This window comes from Pteropus vampyrus, unplaced genomic scaffold (genome assembly GCF_000151845.1).
Source record: "Pteropus vampyrus isolate Shadow unplaced genomic scaffold, Pvam_2.0 Scaffold24, whole genome shotgun sequence".
Lineage (NCBI taxonomy): Eukaryota > Metazoa > Chordata > Mammalia > Chiroptera > Pteropodidae > Pteropus > Pteropus vampyrus.
In genome coordinates this window covers 8,875,588-8,889,141 of record NW_011888805.1, presented here as the reverse complement: position 1 = coordinate 8,889,141, position 13,554 = coordinate 8,875,588, and positions in this window count along the sequence as shown.

Here is a 13,554-nt window from a genome sequence, read left to right as displayed (position 1 = left end):
AGAGTTCGCCAGGCCGTGAGAGAGTGGCTTGGCAGAGTGGGCCGTGTCTATGACATCATTGTGTAGGAGACTCACATTGAAGGAATTCAATAGTAAGAGTTAGAGTATGCCTGCCAATCAAACTGATAGCATTTCCCCCTCCGCCAGCCGCACTGAAACAGGTGCGTCAGAGAACAATTGGCCACTCCCTGACTAAAACAGCACTGGGGCCATTCTGGATAGGAGGCTGTATCCAGATGACACAAACGATACTCTGATTTTGCACATTGTTTCAGAGTCTCCATTCCTTGACACATTTCTAAATCTCAAAGTTTATTTCCCAGTGCTTTTGCCTGCAATGTTATTGCCAAATGGGTCTCTTTTAAGTACCACTCCTTTGAAAACACTACGTTGATCCATTTGATCCATTTTTTTAAAAAATGCACGTGCTAAGGAAATATCTGCTGGTAAGTCAAGCTGATATATAAACACTCAGACATCTACTACCAAACATTATTCAGACATTGGAGAAAGATTTCCCTCATGACTGCATTTGGCGGAGAAGAAAACAGCTAGAAAGATATATTCTTGGGTGTCATAATTCAAGAAACAGATGACTTTCTCTGTAAAATATTCCAGAACATTTCAAAATTGCCCTAAGTTGTCAAGATTTTCCGGTTGGTACTCACCAACTTTTTCATTTAAGGTACTGTGTGTCTTTATTTCCCTATTTCTAAAGGAAGAAATTTCTTTTCTGGCAGAGTTTTAAGTCAATGTTATGGCAACCTTTGGCACACAGTACCCAGTGATATTTGCTGATCCAAATATTGCCAAGAGACAGAAGACTGACCAGCCACCCTGGCTGTCCCATTAGTCTTTGTTTTTGCTCCCAAAGCAAAAAAGAAAAGGGAAAGAAAAAATGGTGCCTTAATCCCTTGTTGCACAGACATTTCTATGCTCCGCAGTTATCTAAACATATGGGATAACATTTGGTTTTAATAAAACATTAAAATGCAACTTATTTGATATCAGCACTCTTGGAGGAAAGGAACTCAGAGATCTCCATTCAGTGAGCAGACTTCTCAGGGAAGGGGGCAGGAAGTGTCGGGAGGGAGACAGCTGGAAGGGGTAGGAGAGGGGATGACGATGAAATCATTTTAAATCTTCAAATATTACACAACCATCAGAAATCATGATGTCAGTTACACATGCTTTAGTCTCAGAAAAACTAAAGGAGATGGGGACACAGAATGAAATGTAGAAAATTATAAGTTTTTTAATTTAAAATATTTCTACTCTCTGGCAGGTAAATATACCCAATGTCTGAGGTCTTTTTATTCAGGCCAATATTTTAAGTGGATATTTCTTTTCTTAAATGTTACTAGAAAATTGATCTGGAAACTGTCTTATGTACAGTAATATTTAATATTTCTTATAATGGTTGAGCCAACTCGTGTATTCTAGAAAGTATAGTTGCTAAGACATATATTACAATTTCCCCAGCCCCTAGAGATGTATTCATAATTGAGCATGTCATTCATCCTTTAAAAATAAAATACCAGCTCTTCAATATTGACGTAAGGATTTAAAACTGACAACTTGATTCAGTGCTGGTAATAGTAAACTTTTTCTGACTTAAGAAATATTGTAAACTATCTACAAGGTTAAGAAGAAGACAGATATCCCTGATTTATTTAGGCAATCTAAAAGAAGGAACTTTATCATTCAGTATGCCACCAAGAGATCACCACAGAATCCAGAAGACATTTTTTTTTTCAATTCTACAAAACACTCTTTACCTTCAGTTTTTACTCCTTAGGCAATAATTAAAGATTAGGAACAGATCACTCTTTGATCTTAACAAGCAGTGAATTGTTCAGATAGCAATGCGCTATGTTCTATACTTTTGAATTTTTATATTTTGTAGAATTGAAAGTTTGTTTTTTAAGAAAGCAGTGCACTCTGGTTATTGTTTCTTGTAGCTTATTTTAGGTTCAGTTCTCATTTGTGAGCCTGTGCGTACTACAAAATTTACTGGAGGAAATAAAAAGCTTTAGTGGAATAGCAAATCAGAATAATTAAAAAAATGTATAGCAATTTTTTGTAAAATATAAAAATTCAAAAGAGGCCAGCCTCAATTTATGAATGTCCTGTCCCAGAGTACATTCGTTATTTAGAAATCAAAATTCATCCTCCCACAGATTCTCTATTCTAAGATCCAAGGCTAGTTTATGAAAATAAATTTACCCCATACTCTGTCCAAACACTGCTCTTGTACTAGCCTGATTATGGGTACAAAGAGTAAAAAAATGAGAGAATATACATAGCTCTTTGCCTATAATTTTCAATAGCCCACCTGAGGCCCACGTTGGTCTTCAATCCACCTTCATTCCCAACATACTCTGTTCTACATCTATGTCAGGTTTCAACCAGAAAATTAGCTAAGTCATGTAATACTTCCCAGAGGTATTAAAAAGAAAAGGACATTGCTTGATGCAAATAATCTAACTAATAGGACTTCAGGTCCCAATGAAGTCAGTGGAATCCTCCCAGGGGTGGAGAATAAAGGGGGATAATTAGGTAGACAAGGGGGTCCCTTCCCAGGATGCCCCAGCCAGTCCCTCACACTCTTCTGGTGCCTGTTTCTGCCTTTCTCCACCCATCTCTTCCATCACTCTCTCTCTCAAGGTCTCTGAAAGACCAAGGTCAAGACAGCCTTTGTAGTTAAAGCATTTATTACCATATATTTGCAAATCTTAGCAGATGATTCTGCAAGTTGCTTTCAGTTGCCTGTATTTATTGCCAAAAGTGTGTTACCTAAGGTTGAGATTTCCTCTTTTTTCTAATATTTTGGTAAAGTTCATATCATGAACACTTGGAAAACTTCAAATGTGAAGGAATTCTTGACTGAACAGCTCAGCTAAGTATACTATACTCTTCATCAGATTTCTCCTTGCTGCGAGGGCATAAGTTTGATGGAGGGCTAATGGATTGTTCATAGGCTCTCTCTTAGCTCTTGCATCTCCTGATCAGCTTTTAAAGATGCTTAGGCTGCCTCTTTATACCGCCTTGTTCTCTCTCCCCTTATGATTATTTTCTATCCTTCTCCACTGATACAAACTAGCTACCTTTTACCATTTTTAGGCTATTTAATGACTGGCTGAGGCTGATGCTAAAATACATAACAGCTCAGATTAAAATATTTTCAAACATGACAAAATGTTAACATAATTCAAAAGTACCTTGAAGTGGAAACTTCTTTGTACAATATCACTAGGCTTTTTATTCTTGTTTTAAGGAGAAGGCTTATACAAAGTCAGTTGAGTCAAATAGCCTTAACTGTAAGAAGGTAATGTAAATATGTAATAGATATCCTTGACTTCCCTCAAATATATCACAACTCTTCTTATAAATGAAAGTTTCCTTTAAGAAAGGAAAATCTATTCAAGTCTGTCCCATCAATGGAAACAGAATGAAGACCTTTGGAGCTGATTATGATAGCAAGAGGTTACAAACAGCAGGAAGGAGGTGACGCTTGAGTGCCACTGTGAATGTAGACCTTTACCTACATTGTCACATTTAATTAGCACAATAATCTTATGAAACAGGTATTGTTTTCCTCATTTTTTCAGATGAGGACAGAGACCCAGAGAGGTTAAGAAATTTGCCTGAGATAACCAGTAAATGGCAGAAGAGATGTCATGAATTCAAAGGCCATGCTCTATAACACCATGATCTAAGTGCACAGAATAAACACTTTAGTGTCTCAAGGAAATAAACAGTTAAAATGAGCTGAAAATTGATTGAAGCCCCAGATCTGTAATGTTATGGGGATATTTCAAGTAGGGTTAAAAAAAAAGAGTAGTGTTTATACATAGGTCATATGTAATATAATATTTTGAGTGTTTGAAACTAAAGAAAACAAAATCTAAACTTTGATCTTAAAGCAGACCTTCAGTGGTAATTTACAAAACTTACTAATCAGGTGGAAATGATGGGATAATATGTTCACGGAAAACCATGGCAGTCTGTGTCTGGAATGACGTGCACAAATTGTAAACCTTTTTCAATTACATTTATTCACTCAGAATAAAGTGCCCTGTAGCCAACAGTGCCTCTCTATTTGCTTCCCTAGGAAGTATATAGTACTAAATTTGTGGGTCATCGTCAAAGTTTGGGAATATGCAAAATGAATGATAACCATTTTTCAAATGCACACTCTGAAGAGGAAGTACTGGTTAGACAAGATTGTTTTAAAGATTCAGGTCTGAGGGCATCAGGTCAATATCCACAGTAAACCTGTGTCATAACATTAAATAGTCGTACCTGCTTTGCAGACAAGGAAGCAGACAGAGAGAAAATCCAGAACTTACATATGCTTGGGTGCCACTTAGGTGATCCTAGTGAGACTTAGTGTGGCCTTAAAAAAGCAAGAGACTATTTTTAAGCACTTTTTAGTGGAAATAATGAATTTGTTATTGGGCAAGATTTACGAAAACAGTAATGAACTCATAATTATGCCTGCTGGAAAAAAAAAAAAAAACAGCATGTTCTCATTCATTAGTGGAGCAATCTAGAAAACTGTCTTTCTGTCTTTTTGTGAGATCCTCTTCCTCTGCTTGTATTGTAATGTTTGTGTTTGATGTTGAAGTAACTAATAACTTAAAGTTTTGGACTAGAACACCATATAGATTTCTAAAACACAATTATTCAGGGAAGACAGACAAAAAAAATCATCTCCTGGGTAGTCTAAGATAAGCTCAGTTGAGAACAATGCTCAATTTCCTTATAAACAACGATACCACTTATTGACTGAGAAAAACTCACTACCACACCACTAGCACCATACAAAACCTTTTTCCTCTCTTTGTTACAATACCACAAAGGGGTTCCAGGAAAGGAAAGGCAGGATGACCATCTTAGTGACAAAACTGTAGTCAACTGCTGGTGAATCTCATCCAGCTATGGTCCTTCCAGCCCGTTCTACCATCAGAAACTGTACTGTTGTTCCTCTCCTGAAGATTAAGTAGTGATTGTCTAATTAATCTTCTGCCCTTAGAATGGTGGTTCTCAAACTTTAGCACACATCACCTGAAGGATTTGGTAAAACACCAATTGCCAGGCCCAGAGTTATTGATCCAGTAGGTCTGGAAATTTGCATTTCTAACAAGTTCCTAGGTGAGGCCAATGCTGCTGGTCTGGGGATCACACTTTGAGAACCACTAGCCTTGAAAAAATGTCCACCTACTACCTTTAAGATCAGCCTGACTTATCAAGCAGTAGAGAAAACTGAACCTTGGGCAGACAATATGGGATTGGATTCTCTACAGTATTCCTGCTTAATCTTCCCAGTTTCCAGGTTTATTATACCAACAATTGTTTTTTTACAGGCTAGAAGACAATGAATGTATAAGTCCTATGAAACAGATGAGTGTAAGTTTCTTGTCTTTGTATTTAGAAACACTGATTCTGTGGACGATCATTTGTATCATGTCGGCCCTTTGACTCGTACTGAGGTGATTTTAAATTTAAGTATGCAGTGTTTGCGTTTCTTCTGTCCATACAGTTTTAATGAGATATTTCCACGTTGACTCCATTACAACCTTGGCTCCTGGCTTCCAGAGGTTTTTAAGTAGTTGCTTGCTTGCCAGTAGTTTTATATCTCATTAGTCGCCAAAATGATATTACACCACTTGATGTTCTTTCATCTTTCACTTAACTGTCTGGTATAAATTAATATTTTAATTTCCTGTATACCTGCAAAGAGCCTACCAAATGGCTTCATGGAAATTTGCAAATGGAACCAATTCCCTTGTGAGCAGTGTATGTGCCTGTTTTAAAGACTTTTTCGTAAATATGTTGTGTTTGTGCTCATATCTGCACAATAGAGAAGATATTCATTATCTCATCTTACAAATGATGGGAGAAATGTAGAAGTACATCAACATGCATTGGAAATACAGCGAAATCATGTTAATTCAAACATAGGTGGGGCCTCAGTTTATTTCTGAACTCTTTATTCAATTAATTAGCTTTCAAAATTCTTTTTCCATGGGAAAAAAAATTGAGGGAATAATTCAAAAGAAAAAAATTAAATACTTTCAAATCATCACCCGTATTAATTATACATAATTCTGATTGATTTAATTAAGTTTCTCTAAATACCTTAAATACCCTGACAGCATTTAAATTACTTTAGATTTTTGTAACAATAGAAAGTAATGACTATATTTCCTAGAATTGGTGAGATCAGAAAGCATATCGAAGCGTTAATGGCATCAAGTTTCAAATCCTCGCCTCTGTGAATGGAAATGTTTTATTTCACTTTTGTTTTCTATAATCTTTTTTGGAAATTCTGTGTGCATCTAGTTTTAATAATTTATTTTCAATTTATTTTACCAGCTAGTGCCAAAAAGTGGAGGGGGGGAATCTAAAAGCCAATCTTTTGAACTACCACATACATTATGTTTTTTCTTAAAGTTAGAGAAGTTCAAGCCCCTGGCACTACTAGCCACCGTGGTCATTCATGGCTACCTCATGATTATGTGCAAGCTACTTTGTATTCCTCCCTCTGCTGTTCTGATTTCTGTTGGAAATGGTTCTCGCTAATAAAAACCAGTTTCCCACTAAATAGGCAAAACTGGACAAAGATTAATGCTTTCGATATTTTGGTTTCACTTCATTTGAAACCATGTGGTAGAATATACGGGTATGGTGTGATAGGGGCAGAAGGAGGTGCCTAGAGGGAAAGGCTGCTTTTGTCTGCTTTTGTTTCTTGATTTGTTTTTGGTGCATGGGGTGGGGGGGAGAGGGCTAAGAATAAAAAGTTTATTGCCCTAATCATGCCAGAAGACTATTATTCGAGATTATTTTCCTGCTTTTCTAAGAGGAATAAACTTTAAAAATTACATTATAAACAGTTCCCCTACTACCTTCTCCCCATTCTAAATAAAGCCAATGGGTGGTAAGGGTCCTTTTATCCTTTCTTGTATTATGCCAAAGAATCGACTTATTTTCACTGAAAATTATAAGTAAATGAAGCTTGGTATAGCCATAATGACTTGAGTCAGTATACCATTTTATCCCAAAATGCAAAATTTGTCATCACAATCCCATTCACCAGGAGCCTTGAAGCATTTTGTTTACTCCAAAGGACTTGTTTTTGTTTTGCCTTTTTATTTAGTCAGTTTGATCACATTTATTTTTTAAAAAACTGAAAACCACCCTCCCTTATATGTTGATATAACTGTCTGATTTGATATAATCTGTTTGCTGTTTAACAGGTCCCTGTAAGCAAGCTTGCAAGTGTATTTTGTGTACATTTTATCTGAAGTGAAATGAAAATTCTAAAGAGAAAATATTTTAAAATATATTGTATTTATGTTGCTTGTGTTGTAGAATAAAGATTCAAATGCATTAAAAAAAATCTAATATGTGGAACACCTTTCTTTACCAAATATATAGCAAAATGATGTAAATATCCTATGATATGCCTAAAGAACTTGGCTTCTTTCCATGGAATTTCATAACTGAATGAAGAGCCCACCTTCCAATTCTATGGCACAGGTTGGTCTCTGCTGACAATTTGATACGTGCCTAGAAAATACATTTGAATATATATGTGTGTATGGTCTGTATATACACACAGTCATTTCCTTTTTTTAAAAAAAAAGGGGGGGTTGGCTTATTTTATAATATTGATTTTTTTCTCATAAGAATAGATATCAAATTCATATTATCAGTCGATACTGGTATAATTTATTCATTTAAGAAACAGTGTTACCTTTTGTTCTTAAATGGCTAAATCAATAGGAATATTATTAAAAGGTAATACAAACACTTAACTTTATGATTTTATTGCAGTTTTAAAATTGACTGTTTCAAAAGCCTATTAATAGTATAAGCCTAGGAATCACCAGGCCCAAATTGTGCAAACTGCTGTTTGGCCAATAAAAGGATAAAAGACACAAAATGCTATAGAGATGGAATCTGTGTATATGACCTTAAATCATATAGGATGATTATATCATTCTATCACACTGGTAACCTCACAGTTGTATTATTCGCACTTGGGTCATTTCCACCTTATGGACAAAATGAAACAAATAGATACTAACATACTTTGCATAAGGACATCAGAAAGTTAAACATAAGTGACCAACTACGTTCATGCATGGTGACAGCTGTGACAGCAGAGAAGGCCTTAGGCCTTAACCCAAAAAGCAGAATTAACATCCCAAGCCTTTCTCCTTCCTGAGAGTGGGAAAATCAGACAATACTTGAGTATAGAACTCAAGGTTCCTGCTCTGTAAAATGAACATAAATTCTTACCTCAAAGGGTTGCTTTAAGATAACATGAGAGCCCAGTGTTGCAGTGCTTTGTAAATGCTAGTGTCTAATAAATGCTATGTGTTGAAGGATAACCTGTTTCATAAATGGCCCCACTATTTTGCAAGATGGTTTATACTAAGACTCCATTATCACACAACTTGAAAAAATGATCTAACGTGTATATATCTGTGACTTTCATATCCGTGAATGCACTACAACGCAGAAGGTTTAACATTTTGTGCCAGTTATTCCATTATTAATATCCAGCAATGAATACAACGTGTGCCTAAATCTATATGTATTTCTTTAAAGAAGAGACTTGATACGCTTCAACCATTTGGCTTATAATCAAAACTTGTATTATAATTTAGTTTTGATAAATATTTCATATCACTCATTAGAAAATTTACTTTCCTATCTGGCTTAAAGGTAGGTTCAATAAGCAAGTGAAAATAAAATTGAAGCATAATGCAATATTGTGGCTTTCACATATTGACCAAATTCCTGTTATCTCAAGCCTTTGAAAGAGCACTCTAAGCATGCCTTTTATCTCTTCTTTGTTTGTTTTTATTTATAGATTCCTAGTTGCAACATCTAGCCATTGGTGCCCTGAGTCTGCCCTCCTAACTTAATCTGGTTGCACAAAATGTTTTGTTGTCAGAGAAACAAACCATCCAGTTGAATGATCTCATCCAGACTCAGAGATGGCAACAGCATAATTAAATTCGAGAAAAATTATAAGCAGTTTCCAAATCATAAAAAAAAAAAAGTCCTATTTCAACATGCAGGATCAAATTCGCAACAGTTTAGAGATGAGAATTCAAACACTGAACTTTGGTTGACTTTGATATAGTTTTGTCTTCCTTCTATCAATACTGTCATCTCTCATTTATTGCCCTTCTCTTTGCTATGCTTCGCAATGTTGCATTGTTTACAAATCAAAGGCAAGACCCTCTACCAGAAAAAAATAGTACGACTCGCCTTAGTGCAATAGCACTCACTTTACTATAGTGGTCTGGAACCAAACCCTCAATATCTCCGAGGTGTGCCAATTAATTAATGTGTATTAATTAATTGCTATATTGAGCTATTGTTGTGACTGGTACAAATGATGTAAGAAAGTAAAACAACATTCATTGCCAGTCTCTAGCAGAGAATGACCTCCAAGAAAATAAATTTGATGTTAAATGTCGTGATGCAGAAGACTCCATTATCACACAACTTGAAAAAATGAGTACTGAAATTAATTTACCAATTATAAAGGAAAAGATGCTGTTGGCTATATTATAGTTAAAAGTTCACAATTCTAAGGTTTGTTTTAATCTGCTCCTAGGACAGCCATTGAATCAGTAAATACTTGAATTTTGTAATATAACAATGTATTGTAAAAATAACATTCATCTAAAGCCTAGAATAGATTAATTTTTCAAGTGAGAGGAATATATATTATTACAGAACTTTCATATCAAAGCCATTTAGAAATGAGCTTCTTGGAAAACAGCATATTTGACATCTGCCCTAAGATTTGGAGACAAAGGCTTTACATTAATATAGATTTAGAGTAAAATTTTACATTGTTAGATTGGTAAATCTAATTTAACCGGGTCTTATTCCTATGGGGGGTGGGGAGGAAGAGTCTATAAACCTCTGGGGATTAGAGAATGGCATGGGGATAAAAATAACATCTCCTACTTGCCAGGTTCCTCTGTCAGCCCCAAGCTACGCTTGGCTGGGCAGCAGCCCTCCCTTCTCTCCATACACTCAGCCGAGAACATCTGTGCATTACCTCCTTTCCTGCTCATGCTACTCCGAGAATCAAATGGAAAATTAACACAATCATAGTGTTGTTGCAGAGGCAGCCACTGAAAGGATGCATGGGATTCGGTAATTATCAGAATAACTGGGATTGTGTCTTTCATGAAACTGTAGACTGACCAATATTCAGTAATGGGCACGAATACAGACGTATGGGACCAGATCTCTGATCCAGAGATGGTAAATAAATGCTCCCAGGCCATCTTTTTCCATTACAAGTTTTCACCCAAGAGCATTAAGTAGAATCCTAAGACTGAAAAGTATATTTGAGATATTAATCTATATTCTTTTTTTCTCCGAGTATTTTCCCCATACCTTTATTCAAGTAGATAGTTGGCTCAGGGATTCAATGTTTCAAAGGAGGGAAATAATGGGGCAGAATGACCAAAAAGTTGCCTGTAACATCCTTTGGCTCTTATATTCCAAAAGCCTAAGTCATATTCATATATATGTATCCGTGTGTGTGTGTGTGTGTGTGTGTGTGTGTGTGTGTGTGTGTGTGTGTGTGTGTGTTAATGTGGGTTTTGAGGGGAGGGTGCTATGAAAACGAAGTGTAGACAAATTTTCTAAGGTAAAAACATGAGGTTTCTTTAGATAAATACCCCTGTTTCCTCTGACCAGAACTAAAGGAGAGGAGGTAGACAGCAGGACGACTTCATGGGGGAGAGGCTCCTGCACTGCCAAGGCTGTAAGAGCCCAGAGGAGGCCAGCCTGCATGGTGTCCCATGGCTGCAGGCTGGGAAAAGTTCTAACCCCGGGGTGTGGCACGAGGGAGAAGACGGATCTCCGCACTTCAACCCGTGGTGTGACATCCTTTGGCTCTCTTATTCCTAAAGCAGCAGGGTGAGCAGCCACCCTGGCAGAATGGATGCTCGGAATACTTTTCAGTTGAGTTAGTGAAAAATAAGGAAAATTAAAATTTGATACACGAAGTTATGGGCTGAGATTTATACCTGCTTTTGTAGTGAATAATCTAAAAATCATGATATGTCTGGCTTTATAGGGAAATCGGATTAGAGGGTGGCAGGGGGAGACAGCTGCCCTGACAAATGCAAAATTATTTCCAAAGAAGTGCCAAGAGTTAGCAATTGAAAAGACTTTTGAAGTTCAATGTCAGTGCTCCTCAAGATCAGAAAGGTGTCTGCTCCCTTTGGGAGTCAGGCTGCTTCATTAAGTTGTCTTCCCTTAGGATCCCAAACGCCCTCCCCTTGGATGTGTGAACTGTCAGGACAGAATTTTGGTTTCTCCCATTGGGCAGGGCCCCAGTTGCTGCAGATAAATCAAATGTGAACCCACCTGATTCTATAGCCTCCCTTTTACTTGCTTCTAGGTGAACCTAGGTACCTTCCCTCAACTCCCCTCCTGCCATGGCTGCAATTGCCCCACTTCATGTTTTAGCTAAGCAGCACAAAACACCTCCCACTCCATGTGGATTATAGCCAGATACAACCTTAGAACCGCAAATATTTTCTTTATATAATCTTCACTAAAAATATGAGGACAACAGCCGAGTGACTCAACCTCTATCAAAAACATGCCTCCCCTCATCTACAACCCCTTCTCCTACCCTAGCTCACATATGCACCTGAACTGTCATCTACCTAGATAGTCTCAAATTGTAATGTACACAAGAACAACTTGATTGATCGCAGACGGTCAGGCTTTGCCTCAGAAATTCTGACCTAGTCAGAACAATGCAGGATTCAGGAAATCTGCATTTTGACAAGCTTTCAAAAGGATTTTGATACAAGAGCCTGTGGATCACGCTTTTAAACTTATTCTAAGAAGTTAAGTCTCATTCTTAGATTCCTATTCTAAGAATCCGGTTCTAAAAATCTAATGTATAATCTGACCTAAAATTAAAAGGCTGTGAGTTTGGCCTCTAAATAGAAGAGTTTCGGTGGAGGCCCAGAGGTAGGCAGCAATTCAAGCATTCAACTCCCCAGGTAGCTTCACTTTAGAGCAGAGATTTGTAATCTGGGGTATGGAAGGGGGTTATAAACAAGGAAGGGAAAAATTATAGCCTTATTTTTACTGACTTCTAACTGAAATTTAATGTTTCTTTCCCTTTTGAATGTAGGCAACAAACCACTGTGATGATGGCAGGCCCTGTGACTCATTACCTTCTTACAGAGCCCACAAAATTCTGATGTACCTGGGAATATTTTGATAAACATTGGTTTCCTTTGTAATAAAATGTAGTTTATATATGCATTTTAAGTTATTTAAAATATTTTAAAGTATTCCGAAAAGGGATTCATAGATCTCTCTAGATGACTGAGGAGTCCAAGGCACAACTACCAGTTAGAGAAATGCTGTCCTAGGATCCTCATAAGGAAGGATGGCTGTAAATCTGAAGTAAACTCATCAAATTATACTTGGAACAAGTACATTTTCTCTCTTGTGTCACCTTATATTCTATTGTGATCACCTTGGGATCAGAAGCCCTAACTCCCAGTCTTAGATCAACACGGTGTGTTTGTGAGCATGTTACTCTCTCTGAATCTCATTCCCTCATCTGCCATGTGGCAGGGCTGGGAAAGTGACTGTCCACTTCCCTTAAAACATGAACAGTTAAGTCTCCCTGATTAGAGTCTAACAGCAAGGCAGCTCCTGTGAATTCTCACGAAGGCCCCTGCTTTGGAGGCAAAGGAGGGACAGTGCACAGATTTTTTTCCTACTAAGAAAGAAATGTCTTTCTGCTATAGAGTAAAGCTTACTAAAAATATTTTTCCATATGTATTCATGAATTTCATACAGTTTTAAGATGCCAGTTGGTTTAGGTTTTTAAAGTGCTGTAAGAAAAAATAGAATGCCCTAAAATTGCCTCTACTCTCATTTTTAAAAATGGAAAAATTCAATGTTTTTATGTCAGGATGGTACTTTACATTAAAAAAAGTATTCTCATGTAAATTTTAAAAATTGCTTTGAGCTATGAATATTTCAAAACTAAAAAATAGATTAAGAACATTTACAGATGAAATGGGTGAAATATAAATCAAAAGAACTAATTTTAAATTCTTATCCAGATTCGGCTCCCTATTAATGAATACAGTAACCCTTTAGATGTCTAGAACCAATCTGATTACTAATTTCTAAGCTAATTATTATTTTATAATACTCAGTAACTAATACCGCCAATGCCTTTATTAAGGAGACCTGACAGATAAATGGTCAAACCCAATTATTTTCACAATCTTACATATTAGTAAACAGACTATGAGATAAATCTAGGGGGATTTTACCTATTACACCAACAATGAGACAACCACTATTGATTATTAATCATTTCTTCATCATTTTCATTTTTAAAGTGAATTTATAGTCTATGGCCATGCTACCCTGAACAAGCCCGATCCCATCTGATCTTGGAAGCTAAGCAGGGTTAGGCCTGGTTAGTACTTGGATGGGAGACCACCTAGGAAGACC